The sequence below is a fragment of the Oryctolagus cuniculus genome, chromosome 3 (genome assembly GCF_051225735.1).
Source record: "Oryctolagus cuniculus isolate XC-2025 breed Fujian yellow rabbit chromosome 3, ASM5122573v1, whole genome shotgun sequence".
NCBI lineage: Eukaryota > Metazoa > Chordata > Mammalia > Lagomorpha > Leporidae > Oryctolagus > Oryctolagus cuniculus.
The window spans coordinates 68288864-68308637 of record NC_142869.1 but is presented as its reverse complement, the minus strand read 5'-3'; the positions used below and the strand labels follow the sequence as shown (position 1 = coordinate 68308637).

The 19774-nt window shown below is 44.8% G+C and overlaps 1 protein-coding gene across 3 annotated transcripts in view; it reads left to right on the top strand.

The window, feature by feature from the left end:
* The window catches only part of RAPGEF4 (Rap guanine nucleotide exchange factor 4), a 326097-nt gene that overhangs the window by 25623 nt on the left and 280700 nt on the right, over positions 1-19774 (top strand). The gene's annotated exons all lie outside the window — the stretch shown is intronic.

The following is a 19774-nucleotide window of genomic DNA, read 5'->3' as shown; positions in this document are numbered from 1 at the left end:
ATACAATTAGAGGGGCGGGCACTATTCAATCCAGTACACACAATGACATAGAACACAGAAAGCAATTGTGTGTTCCATTTTCCTGACGTAGTTTGAAGGCCTCTGTTTAATATTCTGCAAGTCCAACTTCTTGCTTGTCTTAGGAGACGGAGAGAACCAGCGTGGTCTTTCCACGTGTTCCTAGTGTGCTGCTATCTTTCACGTATGAAGGATCAGATCAACATGGCCCTGGGAAGGCTGGTGGCTTTAAAAGTGATAATGCCCATACTGAGGCTGCCCTCTGGAGGCCTGACTTCTATGTGTATGTGAGTCTGGATCTGGCCAGTGACTTCCTCATACCTTCTTATGACCTGAGGAACATCAGGTAGAGGTACTTCCAGCAAAGTCAACTACAAACCTGGAAATCATCATGTCTGCTGCTTGTGCTGGGCTTCCTCCTCTTCTATTCTGGCTGCTGCAGTTGTGAGGTCAGCTCACGGGCTATTGGTATTTATGGAGGAGCTGCATATTGGTAAGGAACTTTCCGTGTGTATTCAGACCTTGGGTTCCGGGTTGTGAGCCTGGGGTGGACATGAGGTAGCTGTAAGTTATGAACCACAGGCTGTTCTCTCTGTGAAGCCAGACTTGTAGCAGGTGGGCTTTTCCTGGACTGTGATCTGAAAGTCATTTGATTTTTCAATATCATGTGTGATTTAGAGTTCTTGGGTTTATCATACCTAATTAAACAACATTTTTATGCAAATTGGTTATATCATATGGGGTAGAATGTCATATAACAAAGCACTCATCTAAATTATACAACTTGGTAAGTTTTATTTACATATACAATTATGAATAAAAACATAATCAAGATAGCAAATGTCCATCACCCCTGAATTCTTCAGTCCTTCAAATTCCCCCACTTGAAGCTCCTCCCCAACAGTCATCATCCTCAATCAACAATGGATCTGCCCTGTCACTCTTGTGTAGTTTTTGTTTTCTAGAGCTTTCTGTAAGTGGACTCATTCAGTAAGTGGTCCTTTGTGGACACCTCCTTTCTCTCAGCATGATTGTTTTAAGGTCTGATGTTGTTGAGTTCATACTTTTTCATTTATGAATAGGATTCCTTTGCCTGGAAATATTCAATTGCTTTATCCAAACATCTACTGATGGGCATTTGGCTATTTCCAGGTTTTGGCTAATACAAATGAAACTGTTGTGAACATTTGTGTGAATGGGGGTGGGCTTCAGCCTAGTGATTGAGAAACTGGTTGCAGTGTTGACATCCCACATTGGAGGACCTGGGTTTGAGTCCCGGCTCTGCCTCCCATTCCTACTTCCTGCTAGTGAGCACCCTGGGAGCAGCAGAGATGGTCAAGTGGTCGGGTTCCTGGGAGACTCAGATTGAGTTCCCAACTCCTGGCTTTGGCCTCAGTCCAATCCTGGCTGTTTTGGGCATTTGGGGAGTGAATCAATAGATGGGACACCCTCCCTCCTCTCTTCTCTCTCTCTCTCTCTCTCTCTCTTTCTCTTTCTCTTCTCTTTCTCTTTCTCTTTCTCTTTCTCTTTCTCTTTCTCTTTCTCTTTCTCTTTCTCTTTCTCTTTCTCTTTCTTTCTCTCTCTTTCAAGACATCTAAAACCAGCCTCAAAATTAAGATATAATAGAGAACTGTAGCATATAAAAATACAATATTAAAGTGCTTACACATGAGATCCCTCACTATTTATGCTTCTCCACAGAAGCCACTGTGGCCAAGGTCACCTGTGAACTCATCATTGCTCAGTTCTGGTAGCGTTTTCAGGTCCTGATGTCGTGTTCCCTCTGCAGCATCAGACCTGCCACCATGCACTCCTGCAGACCAGACCTCTCCTCCCTCAGCTTCCAGCGCTTGCTTTCTTCCAACTCCTCTCAAACCAATCCTGACTCATTCTCTGTCTTCATGCTACTGCCTACACGTGTGAGTCCTTTTCTTCTTCAAATAATTTCCTTCTTTAATGTTTTAAGCTTCTTGTCACTGATGATTGCATTTTCTTTTTCCAAGCTTGTGTTTGAAATCCATTAATAGCTGAATTTAAGATAAGATTTTAAAAATGCCTGTACCTTCCAGTATCTATGAATCCTCATTTATTGATGGCCTGTCCTTTGTTTCTTGAGTTCCATCTTCAGCTTTTCTTATTGGGCTACATTTTGCTTCTGAATAGTCTCTTTTTCCTTAGGGGCCCAACCGACATGCACCTGCCGAAGACTTCGATGCCTGTATTCCCAGCCCACTTCTCTGATGACCTCCAGACCACCTGGCATTTCCATTCTTTTGAACATTTTTTAAATTTAATTTATTTATTTGGGGGACATAGTTACAGAGAGGGAATCAGAGATCTTCCATCTACTGGCTTACTCCCCGCATGCCCACAACAGCCAGAGTTGGGCCCAGGCTGAAACCAGGAGCTAGGATCTCAATCCAAGCTTCTCACATAGGTGACAGGGACCCAGGTACTTGCACCATCACCTGCTGCCTCACGGAGTGTGCATTAACAGGAAGCTGGAATTGGAAGCAGTGTAGCTGGAACTCAAACTGGCACTGATACGCGATGTGACTTCCTAAGTGGTAGCTTAACTGCCGCACTAAATATCCACCCTGACCATTCTCTTCTTTACCTTGGTTCTGGTGTGTGCAGATGAGAATCTGTAACCCACTTGTGTGTGTTTGTGTTTGTTTCTAACCCCCAGTCACTTATCCTGTGGACAAATGTTTAGTGTATACCATTCTAAGTGTGGGGGCAGGGGTCATTTGTGTTCCTGCTTTCATCCATCAGCTTGATGAGGACTTCTGGTCACTTCTGTGTCTCGCTCACTTCAACCATGCCCTTTGAGCATAGTATAATTTGTTCTTTGATGGACTTGTAGGATAGGAGCATGTTTCCAGCTTCTCCAGCCTTTCTTTTGGGCCCCAAGCTGATTTGGGCAGAGCTATCAGCAGTGTTTCACTGAACTTTCTTCTATCCTGTGTGTTTCATCTCTCAAGATGATTTGGAAACCATCCTCAAAGAAAGCTACAGCAATCATTGAGTTTGCTTTTGATTGTCTTGCCTGTGATCAAGTCTGCTGTTTTTCCTTTAAGATTTGATTTGATTTATTTAAAAGAGTTACGGGGGGCGGGGCGGGGGAGATAGAAACAGAGGAGTCTTCTATCTACCGGTTCACTCCCCCAGTGGTTTCAAGAACCATGTCAAAACCTGGATCCAAGAGCTTCATCTGGAGCTGGGCCAGTCTGAAATCAGAAGCATATGGGCGCAGCGTTCCAGGTGCTTGGGCCATCCTCCGTTGCTTTCCCAAGCACATTAACAGGGAGCAGGATTGGAAGTGGAGCAGCTGAGACTTGCACCCAGGCTTACATGGGATGCTGGTGTCCCAGGCAATGGCTTTATCTCCATTCCACAACACTAGCCCTAAAGTCTGCTATCTTTAGTAGCAAAATAGTCTTGCTTCTTTCCTTTAAAATGTATCTAATTGGTTTTTAGATGTTGTTAAAGTAATAGTTTTATGTGGTTATAGTTCATCTAAGATATAACAAGGTTTGCATTCCTTGTATCCACAAAGATAAATGCTCTGTCTTAAATAAACATATAAACACATTCTGTGCTTTCTATAGCTGTTTTTGTGCATACCCCCAAACAACTCCGGAGTGGGTTTTCCAGCATCTTCTCTTCAGAAAGCTTAGAAGGTGACACTAAGCCACTAAGTGCCAAGGTCTTTAATAATTCACGTTGTTTTGGTGCATGGAAGTTTTTTTTATTGACTTAGACAAAATTTTTTTTGTAAAATTTTTGTAAAATCCCAGGTAAAATATTGGGAGTTATAAGACTGGAAGTTCAAGGTCATTGAAAGAATGAATGCATCCTTAGGCAGCCATTCATGTAAGAAAAGTATTACCACTTTCAAATGTGAGATGAAAAATATGTCTACCATAAAAATAATTGCTTGATTTTTATGTTATGGAAAACTTGCAAAAAGAGAAAATAGAATTCTTTCTAGTGTCATGTTGGTAAACTTTTGATTTATCACATTTTTGAGCAATTCCCATAGGAAGTTGCACTAGCTTGTGGGAGCCAGTAGATAATCTGCAGCCAAAAGTTAAAAAAGAAAAGAAAGAAAGAAAAGCAAAACAGTTTCTGTGGATTCATCAAGAAATCACACTTCCTGGTACGAATGCTCAGGCAGAAAGCATGCCAGCTGTGCACACGGCTTTCCCTGGCATAATCTGTCCTTGCCATAGACGTTGCTGTCTCTGTACTGCAGTGTGGATTCTGAGGACTCCTGTGTCCCTCTAAGCACCCAAAGTCACAGTTCTGCACTGCCCATAAGAAATATTTATGGTCTGCAGGTTTTCATGAAGCAATTTGAAATTGGCTGAGATGAAAAACCAGAAGCCAGCTGCATATTCATGTGACAGATTCTTCTAAAAACTCAAACATGTGAAACTCTCCTCTAAATCTCTCAGTATGATTGACGCCCCAGGTAGATGCTTCCTCTTCATGGTATGGCTCTGCCTTCATGCCTGTGCAGAACTCAATACCATTATGGGATGCTGAGCACACACATGGCAGTGAGGGGCACAGCCTCTCCGCTTCCTTGTGTGCCAATGTTGCCTGAGTCATGATGTTGTGAGAGAGGTAGAACCAGAGCTAGGTTAGTCTGAGATTTCAGGGCAATGGTCTTTGACACACCAATCTTAAAGCGATTTGAAAACATCAGCAGGAATAAAAGATTGCAGAAAATAGGGCTTACATAGTGTTTCCAGTTTAAATTCAAGACATTCAACTAAATGTGAATTTCATGTACATGATAAGCAATTTTGAAATATATATGTATGTCCTAATTATTGCAGTAGGACATACTTACATTAAAAATTACTCATCACTTATCTGAAATTCAAATTTAAGTGGGCATTCCATATTTGTAGCTGCAATTCTGGCAACCAAGGCTTATTAGAACTTCACACATACAACTACTGGTTAGGGATGGAAGATCCCCTTTAATAAAATGTTGAGAGGATGGGAGGGCAAGGTGATCATGACTAACCACAGCCCGACTCCTTTCAGACTAATTCAATGCGTGGTGATTGGGAGCGTTGGCTATGAGCCTACTCTCTTTTGTGAGTAGAGAATACCAATGTGAACCATTTCTAAACTGCTTCAGGAAACAGGAGTAGCTGAGGGCTGCCCGTGGCTGATCTTCCTCCTCTGCTCACCTTCTGTGCTGAAAAATATTGAACCCATAGAGAATGTTTGCAGCGAATTCTGGTTATCTGCCTGCTTGGTGCAGTCACACACCTCTTGCCGACTAAAACCATGATGGTTAAGAAAGAAGTCAAATGGTCTTGGTACCAGTCTGGGCTACCCCAACTGGCTTTGAGATTTGGGGAAATTTACTAATACATCCAACCTCAGTTTTCAGTTTTCCCCTCTGCAGGATAAGAATATCTACCCAAGAAAACAATTGCTAAGGTTTAAATAAATATTTGTAAAGCAAGTGCATTTGATTGGCCCCTAATGCAAAGATGGTAAAATGCCAACTGCTATTTACTGTTATTTCCCAAATTGGTGCTCACCAGGTTGTGATATAGTCATCCATGGGACGTCCTTATTTGAACGTACACACACCTTGAGGAGAGGGAAAGTATCCTGGTCAGGTAACCACAGCATGTAATGTGGTGAGCAGTAGGTGTAGATGGATACCTGCTAGACTGAGTGAATGTTGACGTTTGTTGTCCCCAAGATGTAGGAAATCAACTCCCCTGGCAGTCCCTGAGCAGTCACACTCACAGAGCTGGCTCTCTAGCCCAGGACTTCCCGACTAAAGTGCAGTCAGAGAGAGAGAGAGAGAGAAAGGTCTTCCTTCTGTTGGTTCACCCCCAAATGGCCGCTATGGCTGGCGCTGCACCAATCTGAAGCCAGGAGCCAGGTGCTTCCTCCTGGTCTCCCATGAAGGTGCAGGGCCCAAGCACTTGGGCCATCCACCACTGCCTTCCCGGGCCACAGCAGAGAGCTGGACAGGAAGAGGAGCAACTGGGACAGAATCCGGCACCCCAACTGGGACTAGAACCTGGGGTGCCGGTGCTGCAGGTGGAGGATTAGCCAAGTGAGCTGCGGAGCCTGCCAAGTGCAGTGTTGTTTTGCCTGAGGGTCCTGATTCCCCGAAGCCTTTGGGGGTGACAGGGGTTCCGGCAGGTGCACTGAGATCATGCATTGGCTCACCCCATGCAAATGTTCTTTTCTGTAAGTCAGTTAGGACTTAAACAAAGCTTGGGAGACACCGTCCTAGGTCTACCACAACAGAATCCCATAGATTGGGTGATCTAAGCAACAGAAATTTGGTGTCTGTTGAGGGTTCCCACTGTGTCCCAACAGAAGGGCTGAGCAGGCTCCCTAAGCATACCCCTTTCTAGAGACACTAATCTCATTCAGGACAGCTTTGCCCTCTTGATCCAATCACCTCCCAAAGCACTCCCCCACCCCAACCATAACTTGGGCATTACGATTTCAGTCCAGGAGTTGGCAGTACTGGTTCTGAACAATAAAGCAGATCTTTGATTTTTAGCCATCTAGCTTGTGAGATTGATTGGAAAGATATATGGTATTTTGATTAGAGAGGTTATAATTGTGATTTTCTTTCCCCGTTATTTTTTTCCCAAATGCACTTCTTAGAAGACAAACCCTTGTAAGTATAATTTTAAAAAAGATTTTAATGTTTTATTCAAAACGTTAATTTGTGTGCACCTATAAGTAAGTAAACTTTAAACAATGGTGTGAACAGTTATTGTGAACAAAATAGCAGCCATCGGTGGGAGTTAAATAACAGCTCACATTCAATCTAAAAGAAAAAATTCAAAAGATGTCCATCCAATAGAAAGTAATTGTTGAAAGTTAAACAGTGATATGAAGAAAATGTTTGCAGTTTGAATCCAGAAGGTAAAAATAAGCATATTTAGGAGAGAGCAAAATTTTCTTTAAAAGTGAAATGAAATAAACGATCAGCGATTCATTAAGTACTTAATGTGTTTGCTCATTGGATTTGCGAATAACCAAGCACCTACTATGTGCCCGGTGCTGTGCTGGGCAGCCAAAGTGTCAGATACGGGCACCGTGCTGGAGCTGCACACAGGGACAGGAGAGCTTTATTTTCTTATCAGACATCGTGTGCCCTTTATGCTTCTGGACTAGCTGTTCTCTCGTTGCAGGCTCACCAGCAGTGCCTCGCAAACACAGGCTTTTCCCATCTGCTCAGCGCCCGGGTTTTCCAGGGAGAGTCCGTGCGTCACTCCACCATCCCTCTCTCTGATTAAAACACATTAGGTTGCTTTCCCATGAGCGGTTGCATTGTTCTCTAATCTTGGCCCCCCAGAAATGAAGTGCCACTTCTTATACTTCTACATTGTGTTTTTTAGAAAAGATTTTTTTTTATTTTTATTTGAAAGTCATAGTTACAGACAGAGAGGGAGAAACAGAGGTGAGATCTTCCATTTGCTGGTTTACTGCCCAGATGACTGCAACAGCTAGTACTGGACCAGACCGAAGCCAGGAGCTTCTTCAGGGTCTCCCACGTGGATGCAGGGGCCCAAGTACTTGGGCTATCTCCCACTGCTTTGCCCAGACCATTAACAGTGAGCTGGATGAGAAGTGGAGCAGTCAGGTCAGAAACTGGTGCCAATACAGGATGCCGCTGTTGCAGGCAGCAGCTTTACCTGCGACGCCAGAATGCCTGCCCCTGTGTTGTTTTTCAGAGATCATTCTGCTTGACATTTGTCTTCCCATAAAGGTTCATCCATGTCTGAAAAACCCAGATCTGTGCATGTATAAGATGACATGAATAACAGAAGGAATCTGGGTTGCAAGCAAACCATGCTGCCTAACACAGCATAATGACGAACACATAGAGTTTACTATGGTCGTCAAATAAAGCTACAATAAAAATGATCTGGCACCTTCGATGGGTTACATATTTCTTCTTGGAGAACGCTGTAATTGGGGACAAATGGTCCATGTGATGTTCAAATGAATGGCTATAATTAGTACTACTGTCACGCGATCAAGTCACGTTTTGTTTTCCTGGGACCACGTGCGCTTCCGTCATCTTCACACGCCCCCGTTGCCACTTGCAGATGAGAAGAGATGCAGACGGAGCTCTTACTCATCCTCAGCTGGAGAGCGCTTGCCCTCCTCCACCTCCGGCCCCGGGCTTGAGCGTCCCTGTGTCCCCTTCCGGACGGTCCTGTCCCAGTGTGCACTGCCCGCTAGCCAGGGCCTTTTCAGTGAGAGCCGCATCCTGCTCTACCGTGCTGACCAGGGCCTGGAGCAAGGGCAGGCAAGGCTCGGGGGATAGAAGCGTCTGCGTTACCTGGGGTTCCGGGAAGGGGGGAGCCTGTGTCTGCACCGTCACCCCGTGGGGGTGGGGAGGTGCGCTGCAGGTGGTAGGAATGGCTCTGGGTCCCTGATTTCTAAGAAGGAACCTCAGAGAGCTGGAAGGAGAAGGGTATTTCTAAGTGAGGTGCCTATGTGATTTGTTGTTGAGACCTGGATACTTTTGAGAAGGACTGGAGGCACTGTGGATTTCCAGGGACTAGAGGTGAGAGCTGGGAACTCAATCCTATTCTCCAATGTGGGTGGTGGGAATTTGAGCCACCACCACTGCCTTCCACAGTGCCAGTTAGCCAAGAAGCTGGAGCTAACAGCCAGCAGGGAGTTATGGACCCAGGCACCCCACTATGGATTGTGGGTGTCTCACCCATCCACTAATCCAGGAGGCTGAAGCTGCCCCCTGGAAACCTTTTAAGCACCGTGTTTAAACAGGTTCTGCCCCACTGTCTGTGACCTAGTTAACATATCCCTGAAAATGCTATGGAAACCTGAGACCTGGAAGAAAATGAGTTCTCTGTGAAATCTCCGTCGTTACCCAGCTGAGCTCCCAGGGCTTTCCATACAGACTTTTGTATACCTTTATATGGACCCAGACGGCTACTTTTATCCTTGCTTTATCATCATTCGGGGGACTGTCTCAGATCCCCCAATGGATCAGAAGCTGCTATGGGGCAGAATCAAGGTCAGGTCTTCCTTGTGACTCTGAAAGGGCTTTTCATTCCGCTTTGCACTTGGTAGGCGTGCGCTGGTCTTGCTGAATGAAAGGGTAGGGACTGAAATTCAAAATTCTTCTGCTGTGTATCTCTTTAGGTGAAGAAAGGCTGGGGGACAAAGGGACTTCCTGTTTGACTTGCTCAGAGACACTTGGGACAGGGAGAGTGTGGGCATGTGATCTGTGCTGGACCCGAGGGGTGGTTTTCTCTCTCTCTCGCAGGAGAACTGGGAGGGATGCACCAGCTTTTGGCATTTAGGAAGTCTGTGAACATCTCTCAAACTGGAGGTGTGTGCTTGGCATGGGGCGGTAGTGGTGGCGGCTTCATGGACCCTCAGTGACCATGGCAGGCCCCTCCTGCTATCAGCTCTGGCTGCCTGCTGGCTTTTCAGGCGCTCTGCCCCTAGCCATCTTGTTGCCCTAGTAGCTGTAATAACTGGTGGTCATTAAATGCGGTAGGTTGAACCTGACCTGAAATTATATAGAGTCAGCTCTCTTTTTTATTTAATCAGCATTCTATAAACTGTTAGCCGGCCTGGCCTGGCCTTTTAATTCTGACCACTTTGAAACCCAAAAAGCCTCGCAGTAAAAAGTAAGACTATCAGGTTGGATCTTCATCCTTGACTAATCATAATCCGTGCCATATGTCCCTGGCACAGATCGAGGCGCCTGGGGCTTCTCATTCTATGCAGTGAGGCGTGTGGGAAATGTGAGTGAGTGAGTGAGGGCCTCTCTTGCCATTTCACACGCAGAAGGGGGCACAGAAGCTATTTCCAAATAGAGTGCACTCTGGGGCATCTGTTTTCTCTTGCATTTGTTGTTTTGAAACTCTGGAAATGGGATGTATTAGACACAACAGCTAGGACAAGAGGTTTTTAATCTCGTGAATATTAAAAATTATGTTGGACATTTTCTGTCCTACTCCCCTCACATTCATTTCACAGTCTGTTCACTACTAAAGCCAGAGCACTGTGAAAGAAAATGGAATTTGACTCTATCCTACACGTCTTTATCTTCAGTTTACTAATATTTCTTGATGGCTCTCCCTTTGCTATATAATCTTTAGTTTATAGACCAGAGTCAGCAATAGCATAAAGATAACAACATTCTTTTTTAATTTTTTTTTATTTAATGAATGCATTTTTACATAGATACAACTTTAGGAATACAGTGATTCTTTCCCCCATGTCCCCCACCCCGCTCCCTTCCCGCCTCCCATTCCCTCTCCCATCTCCTTCTTCATTATGGATCATTTTTAGTTTGATTTTATATAGAGAGGACCCTCTCTATGCTAATCATAGGTTTCAACAATTTGCCCACACACAACATATAGAGTACAGTTTGGGGAGAAAATTTGCAGTCGATTCTCATATTGCAATTCAGTAGGGAAGGAGGTCCTACCTGGGGAGCAAGTGCACAGTGACTACTGGAGAACAACATTCTAACCTACTTCCCAAGTTTATTTTGATTTCACAATTGATCTGGAAGGCCCAGGCACCTTTTGGCTAAGATGTTCAGATTCACACCTATCAAGTAATTATAGGATAACATTTTAACATATCATCCGGATTCGTTTTTATTTATTGGATCAACATATTGCTCCTCTTAGAAATTGACTTTTCTACATCTGGTTTGAATCTTAGCCCCCTGTCTGCCTTTTGGATATGAGAAAGGTGAGACCCAGGGAGGTTGAGCAACTGGCTCAGGGTGTACAGCTTGACAGTGGGAGGGCTAAACAGAAGGGACACAGTGTCACTGCCACCACGTTCTCCTGGTCACAGGCTCAGCCTGACTCTAAGGAGAAAAGATGAGTCCCATTCTCGACAAAGAGAATGACAAAGCATTGTGGTCACTTTAATCCACTATGTTCATAAATCAGGAAGTTTATAATATTTTATTCAGATTCTTGGGGGGTGTTTACTGCCTTTTTGATAGGTAAAATTTCAGCCATATTTATCAGATATTGTTCCCTCTGTTTTCTTCTTGTGGAACTCAATTACACATAAATTAAACTCTTGATATTGTCCCATAGGCCACTGAGTCTCTCGTCATTATTAAAAATTTTTTTTAAAGATTTATTTATTTATTTGAAAGGCAGAGCTACAGAGAGACCAAGGCAGAGTGAGAGATCTTCCATCTGCTGGATCACTCCCCAGATGGCTACAACAGCTGGAGCTAGGCCAATCCGAAACCAGGAACCAATAGATTCTTCTGGGTCTCCCATGTGGGTGCAGGGGCCCAAGCACTTGGGCCATCTTCTACTGCTTTCCCAGGCCACAGCAGAGAGCTGGATTGGAAGTGGAGCAGCCAAGTCTCAAACTGGTGTCCATACGGGATGTCGGCACTGCAGGCAGTGGCTTTACCCGCTACGCCACAGTGTTGGCCCCTAAAAAATGTTTTTTTCTCCCTGTGTTTTAGTTAGTCCCCTGATTCTATTGCCTGCCCTAAGACACATTGATCTGTGTCCCCTCCATGCCAAATCTACTTTTTTTTTTCTTTTTTTTTGACAGAGTGGATACTGAGAGAGAGAGACAGAGAGAAAGGTCTTCCTTTGCCGTTGGTTCACCCTCCAATGGTCGCCGCGGCCAGCGTGCTGCGGCCGGCGCACTGCGCTGATCCGAAGCCAGGAGCCAGATGCTTCTCTTGGTCTCCCATGGGGTGCAGGGCCCAAGTACTTGGGTCATCCTCCACTGCACTCCTTGACCACAGCAGAGAGCTGGCCTGGAAGAGGGGCAACCAGGACAGAATCCGGCGCCCTGACCGGGACTAGAACCCAGTGTGCCGGTGCCGCAGGGCAGAGGATTAGCCTATTGAGCTGTGGCGCTGGCCCCAATCTACTTCTAAGTCCATACAGTGAAGTTTTTCTTTTTCATAGTTTGTATTTTTTTCAATTTTATATATTTATATAAATAAACTGAACAGATTTCATATATACAGTTTTAAGAACATAATGATAATTCCCAGCCATCCTCATTCTTTCTCCTTTCTCCTTTTTCTTTTAATTTTTGTGATGGCATACTTCCAATACTTTATAATCACAAGCTTAATCCTCCACTACATAGAGACTTCAGCAAGTAGTAAGTAGAAAACCACTGTTCCCCAGGAATATAGACAAGGGCTATAAGCAGTAATCCAATCTCAAGATGTCAATTTCAGTCATATGCATTACATTTTTTATACTCTCTATATTAGTTACCACGAGTCAAAGAAAAAATGATATTTGTCTTTTTGGGACTGGTTTATTTCACAAAGCATAATGTTTTCTTTTTTTTTTTTTTTAAGATTTATTTATTTATTTGAAAGTCAGAGTTACACAGAGAGAGGACAGGCAGAGAGAGAGAGGTCTTTCATCCGCTGGTTCACTCCCCAGTTGGCTGCAATGTGCGATCCGAAGCCAGGAGCCAGGAGCTTCTTCTGTGTCTCCCACGTGGGTACAGGGGCCCAAGGACTTGGGCCATCTTCTACTGCTTTCCCAGGCCACAGCGGAGAGCTGGGTCAGAAGTGGAGTAGCCGGGTTTCAAACTGGTGTCCTTATGGGATGCCGGCACTGCAGGTGGCGGCTTTACCTGCTATGCCACAGTGCTGGCCCCAACATAATAGTTTCTTTTTTATGATTTTATTTATTTGAGAGGTAGAGTTACAGACAGTGAGAGGGAGAGACAGAGAGAAAGGTCTTCCCTCCATTGGTTCACTCCCCAAATGCCTGCAAAGGCCAGAGCTGCACTGATCTGAAGCCAGGAGCCAGGTGTTCTTCCCAGTCTCCCATGTGGTTTTAGGGGCCCAAGCACTTGGGCCATCTTCTACCACTTTCCCAGGCCATAGCAGAGAGCTGGATTGGAAGAGGAGAGGCGGGATTAGAACCGGCACCCATATGGGATGCTGGTGCTGCAGGCAGAGGATTAACCTATTGTGCCACAGCGCTGACCCCCCAAAATGGTTTCTTATTGCAACCATTTTGTTGCAAAAGATTGGATTTCATTTTTTATGGCTGAGTAGTATTCCATCGGGTATATATTCTACATTTTTTTTTGTCTAGTCATCAGTTGATGGACATCTGGGTTGATTCCATATCTTTTTTTTTTTTTTTTTTTGACAGGCAGAGTTAGACAGTGAGAGAGACAGAGAGAAAGGTCTTCCTTTTTTCCATTGGTTCAATCTCCAGTGGCCACTGTGGCCAGTGCGCTGTGACCAGTGCACCGCTCTGATCCGAAGCCAGGAGCCAGGTGCTTCTCCTGGTCTCCCATGCGGGTGCAGGGCCCAAGCACTTGGGCCATCCTCCACTGCACTCCCGGGCCACAGCAGAGAACTGGCCTGGAAGAGGGGCAACCGGGACAAAATCCAGCACCCCGACCGGGACTGGAACCCGGTGTGCCGGCGCCGCAAGGCGGAGGATTAGCCTATTGAGCCGCAGCGCCGGCTTTATCCTAAGGAATTTAAATTTTTTTTGTAGCTATTGTGAATGGAATTGATCGTACAACTTCTTTCTCAGACATTTCCTTCTTTTCAAATAGTACCTGTTTAACTACTGGTATTCTCCATCTATTTATCATTATGGCAATTTTTGTTTTAAACCTTTAAGTATGTCGTTGTAATTGTTTCACAATCTTTTATATTTTCAACATCTCTGTCCTCTGTTTCTATTGTGTTTGTGGGGGGTTATGGGTCACATCTCTCTCTCTCTTTGTGTGTGTGTGTGTGTGTGTGTGTGTTTGCGCGTGCATGTATGTGAGAAAAATATTTTTGATTGTTAGACATTTTGGATGTTGTGATATTGAGTCTGGGTTCCTATTTATTTATTTAAGAAGTCAGCTTCTTTTTTTCATAAACAACTTACTAACCAACCAGCTTGATTCTGTTGGGTTATTTTTAAGGTTTGTTAGAGCAGGCCTGGGTCCTGAGTTCGAGTCGTGATTTTGGCGTCTCAGCTGAATGTCCAGGGCGATCAGTGAGCTCTGTTTGCTCTGACTGCTCAGAGTTGCCATATCTGAGCACTGTGGGGCCTCCAGAATCCACACTCAGTTGGCACTGTCCGAGAGCTGGTGTCTGCCAGGCCGCCTCATGAAAACTGGCTTGAACGGCTACAGCTAATGACTCAAGAAGACCCATGTGCTATGGATAGAGCTCTTTCTGTGAACATTTTCCTTTTTAAAAAAGATTTATTTTATTTGTTTGAAAAGCCAAGTTACAGAGAGAGAGAAAGAGAGAGAGGTCTTCCATCTGCTGGTTCATTCTTCAAAGGATCGCCAGGGCTGGGCCAGGGTGAAGCCAGGAAACAGGAGCTTCTTCTGGGTCTCCCATGTGGATGCAGGGTCCCAGGCGCTTGGGCTGTCCTCCACTGCTTTCACAGGCACATCATCAGGGAGCTGGACTGGAAGTAAAGCAGCCAGACTTGAACTGGCACCCGTATGGGATGCCTGTGTCACAGATGGTGGCTTTACCCACCACGCCACAGTGCCAGCTCCTAACATTTTCCTTTTTGCTGGCTCTGTGCACTGTGAATTCTAGCTACCTCAGCATCCTGGGTTTTCTTTCAATTTAATATTTTATTTATTATTTTTTGAGATAGCATGCTTTTAATTTGCACTATAGTCAAAGGCTTAATGCTCCATTGAATAAAGAGTTCACCAAATAAAAAGTAAGGGGACCATAGTTGATCTGGAAAATCGGCGAGCGCTACAAACACTTCAGCATCTTTCAATTCTGATCTCTGCTTCCCCAGCCTAGTGAGACTGCAGTGCTCTATTTGTGGCTCTTCCTGCCTGTGTTCCAGAAAATGCTTCCAGGCAGAACAAGGCTATTGGGTGGATCACTTCCTGTGTCTCCCTTCTTTCCATCACCACAGTCCTGTGTTATTTGTTGTCCACTATTGGAGAATAGTTGTTTCATACATTTTGTACCATTTTAAAATTGTTTACTATGAGAGAATTACTATGGTAACAGTTTCTGCATCATGGCCAGGAAATTCTTTTCCTTTTATAGTGATACAGTAGAATTTTAAAAAATATATATTTTATTTATTCGAAAGGCACTGTTAGAGAGAGTGAGAGAGAGAGAGAATCGACCTTCCATTCGCTTGTTCACTCTCCAAATGGCCACAATGGCCAGGGCTGGGCCAGAGCAAAGCCAGGGGCCAAGAGCTTCTTCCAGATCTCCCACATGAGTGCAGGGGTCTAAGGACTTGGGCCATATTCTGTTGTTTTCCCAGGTGCATTAGCAGGGAGCTAGTTTGGAAGTGGAGCAATTGTGATTCAAACTGGCACCCATATGGGATGCTGGTGTCACAGGCTGCGGCTTTACCATCTAGGCCACAATGCTGGTCTCTACAATTTTTTTTTTCCTAATAAATAGAAATTCCTTATGGGGTGGGTATTGTGGTGCCTAAAGCACTGCTTGGGGCTCCTTCCTCCAATATTGGAATACTCTGCTTCTGACCTAGCTTCCTGCTAATGTACCTGAGAAACAGTAGATGATGGCTGAGGTACTTGAGCTCCCGCCAGCCTTGTGGGAGACTTGAATTCCTGACTCCTGACTTCAGTCTGACCCAGCACAGGCTATTGCAGCCATCTGTGGAGTGAACCAGTAGTTGGAACCTCTCTCTGTCTCCCTCTGTCATTTTTCTTTTCAAATAAATAAATAAATAAGTAAATCTTTTTAAAACTCCTTATATTAAAAGTGCCATAAATTACTATTCTACATAGTGCTTAAGTGATAAATCTGGAATATGAAATATTGATGTTGGTAAACTAAGACACCCATATGGCTTTCTTTGACTATTGACTAATATGTGAGGTTCAATAACAGTTTGATGAGCTGACACGTTCTAGCTTAGCATCTTTGCCCTCTTATCCTGTGGGTTCTGTAAATTGTCACTTGCACAGTGCCAATAGCAGGTGCTGGTGGATATTTGGGAAGACAATGAGGTGCAAGGGGGATTCCATCAATATCTGGGATTCAGACAAAATGAATAACTAACCTTCCCTGGTGCTTATATTCACATAATTAACTCCTAAATCACTTCTCTCATATCCAGCTGACCAGTATGTGGAAGTCTTTTTCAAAGCCTTCTCCGCTAAAAATGTGTTTCCCGTGTGTTGCTGCTGCTGGGTGTGTGCTGTGCCTCGGGATGTTGTTGTCTTGGGCAGATTTCCATGACAATCATGCACGGCCTGAAGTGGGCTACTTTATGAGGAGCAGAGGTTTGTTTTGGCTCACAGTTCTGGAGCCATGAGGTCCAAACAGCGTGACACAGGCTTTGGCGAGGGGCTCCCTCGGCTGTGTCAGCGCAAGCTGGGAACGCGCGTGTCTGTCCGGGCTCTTGTGCTGATAAAGCCACCAGGATTCAGTCACGGGGGCTGCACCCTAGTAAGCTCATCGATACAATTATTTCCAAAGATCCTCGCCTCTAAAAAGCATAGATTGAATTTCTACCTAATACCTCCTAATATACCTAATACCTAATATCTCCTAATACCATTATCCTAAGACTTTGGGCTGTTACACTTTTGCCTGTGTTTGGAGGGACAAATCATCGTGAAACTATAGCCATTGGGCCAAAGAAAGGCTGAGATTCACTCTTTCAGGCAAAGGTATGTCCTTCCCTCTTCTCCCACCGTCTCTCTCTTTTCAAGGGTCCCCTACTTGTTTCCCAGAGTAGAGAGGGATAAGGACAGATTGTCTGAAGCTTTCTCTACTCAAGAGATTCCTGTTCTCGCACCCTCATGACCCAAGGCCCTTCACGGCCTCTCCTAATATTTAGCTGCGGCAGTGGCAGTTTTGTGAACAGAGTCATCTCGGGGTTGAGTGCAGTACTAAGTACTGTGGAATGAGTTTGGAGAGGCTCTGCTTGCCATGGTAGAAGTTACAGGTTATGGGGGGAGAGTCCTCATTTCAGACTTATCCAGAAAACACTAGAAAGAAAAATCAGCTGAGTTGTCCCAAGGATCACTTGAAATGTTAAGACACCAAGTAAAATTAATTTTTAACTTGATGCTAGCACAGCTCATACTGTGTGTGGCCAATGATGATAGAGTTCTACTTGGTGTGCATTTGCCATTCAATAGGCTTCCCAGTTTGGCAGAGGGCTCTGGCTGAGCGTGGTGAGCCTGTGCCCAGCCTGGCAGTCTGGTGTTGAGTCCAGGTGCTCAAAGACAGACAAGACAAGGTTTGTGAAGATGGTCTGCTAAAATTAACAGGGCTGTGTTTTGATTGAGTATTGCATTTTTAAAGAGACATTTATTTGAGAGGTAGAGTTAGAGAGAGAGAGAGAGAGAACAATAAAGATAGAGACTGACACAGACACAGGTATCTTCTCTCCATTGGTTTACTTCTCAAATGGCCACAATGGCCAGGGCTGGGCTAGGCCTAAACCAGGAGCCTGGAACTCCATCCATGGATGCAGTGGCCCAAGCATTTGGGCCATCTTCCATTGCTTTTCCAGGTACATTAGCAGGGAGCTGGTTTGGAAGTGGAGCAGCTGGGACTCGAACAGATGCTTCTATGGGATACTGGAGTTGCAGGTCATGTCTTAACCCACTGCACCACAAAGCTGATTGAGTATTGCATTTAGTTGTAATGAGACAAATTGCAATACTAGGAGCCTGATGAGAAGGAATTTCCTCTCTTTATTTTATTCACAAGTGCAGTGCCAAGCAATATTTAGACATTAGCTGGGCTGGTCTATGCCCTCTGTCTAATGGTGGGATTTGTCCACTGTCAACAGCCCTGGGCCCAGAGCTGGTATCTCTCACTGATCTAGGAAGCAGATGACAGAGCTTTTGTCTGCAAAGGGGAAGAGGAAGTATTCAGATGCTTCTCCCTCTTGCTTTGCTCAGGGCCAAAATGGTTGCCTGCCGTGACCTGCAATCACAGCTCTATTATCTCACTGGGGACACTGGGGGACAGTTTCCTCTTCATTCCTTTACAGAGACATGAAAGCAAGCATGCATGATTCCTAAACAGAGGCATTGTGTCGGGACCTGGCAGACTTCACATGCTCTGCACCCTGCTGGCGGATGCACAGGCCGTCTTTTGTGAGGGTCATGGAGGTGTTGGCATTACTTTTGTGAATGGTGATCAAGCTCAGTGGTGAGAATAAACAATAGCAATGGGCTGGCGCTGTGGCATAGTGGATAAAGCCGCCACTTGCAGTGCTGGCATCCCATATGGGCGCCGGTTCTAGTCCCGACTACTCCACTTCCAATCCAGCTCTCTGCTATGGCCTAGGAAAGCAGTAGAAGATGGCCCAAGTCCTTGGACCTCTGCGCCCATGTGGGAGCCCCAGAGGAAGCTCCTGGCTCCTAGCTTTAGATCAGCACAGCTCCAGCTGTTGCAGCCATCTGGGGAGTGAAGCAGCAGATAGAAGACCTCTCTCTCTCTCTCTGCCTCTGCCTCTATCTCTATCTCTAACTCTAACTCTTTCTTTCAGATAAATAAATGAATCTTTAAAAACGACAACAGTAACAGTTACCTCCATCAGGGGATATGTCTGAGGATCACTGTGAACACAAACCGAGTTAAGCGCCTCAGCCAACAGAAATTTTGGGCAATCAACTGAGTTGAGGACTGTGTGTGTGTGTGTGTGTGTATGCATGCATGAGTGTGGGTAGGTAACAAACTCATAGGCAGAGGATGTCAGGGGAACAGGCCTTTAGGGAGAAGGGCTGTGGGGATACACCAAAGATTTTGGACTAAATGACCATTGAGTGGTGGTACTATGGTCTTAGAAAAATGAGTGAGAGCTGATTCTAGGAAGATTTAAACATCACACCTCAGGAAGTCTTAGAACTTCCCTCCAGAAATGATGTCTCATTTCTTCTAAATTCTTATTCCCTCTTTATTTCTAATTTTAATTTGCTTCTTACCGTATTTCACCTTGAGAATTGCTGCATGGACACATGTCTCCCTCACCTGCTTAGGGTGCAGGAACCGTGATCTGCGTACCACCCGATGCTTTATTTAGCTCCTAGAGATACTCAGTAAACATTTGCAGATTATATGAGGAATTTTCAACTCCTTTCTGAGTTTTGTTGACATTGTTGGGAAAATTTGTAATTAGGAAAGAGCACAAACATTTCCATATTCTAAGTGGTTAATAATCATATAATTAAAATGATAACATGGTAAGTGGTAAACATCTTGCATTTCAAAGACTTTTGATACATCCATGTCATCATTGGCATTATAAATCCACATGATTTTAGCATACTAATAGTCCCATAACCTCTGTGTCAAATGTTTTTCGAGTGTAGTTTGGGGGTCAGAAACGCTACTTTGTCTAACAGGCTATGGTCACCCACATTCTCAGCAGGTGTCAAAGCCCTTAGAAAAGTTAAGAGTGTTACAAAGAGGCTGAAATTGTGTAGTGTTTAAGGTCTTGTTGTTGTTATAAGAGAGAAATAAACAGATGTGCGAGTGTATCCAGAAAACCCTACAAAAGGCGAATGTATTCTGTCTGTGTTCAAGTGCTCATCCATGGCTTTCATTACATGCTCTCGGGAGGTAGTGGCGGCTGCTGCTGCTGCTGCTGCTGGTACGACCACCACTCATAGCCTCTGTAGCCTTTGTAAGCTGTGAAGCTCGCATGCATTATGCAGATTGGACGATTCCTCATCATGGGGGAGGTAGCTCTTTAGATGCTAAGTGACTATTCACACAGCCTCTGCAGAGTCA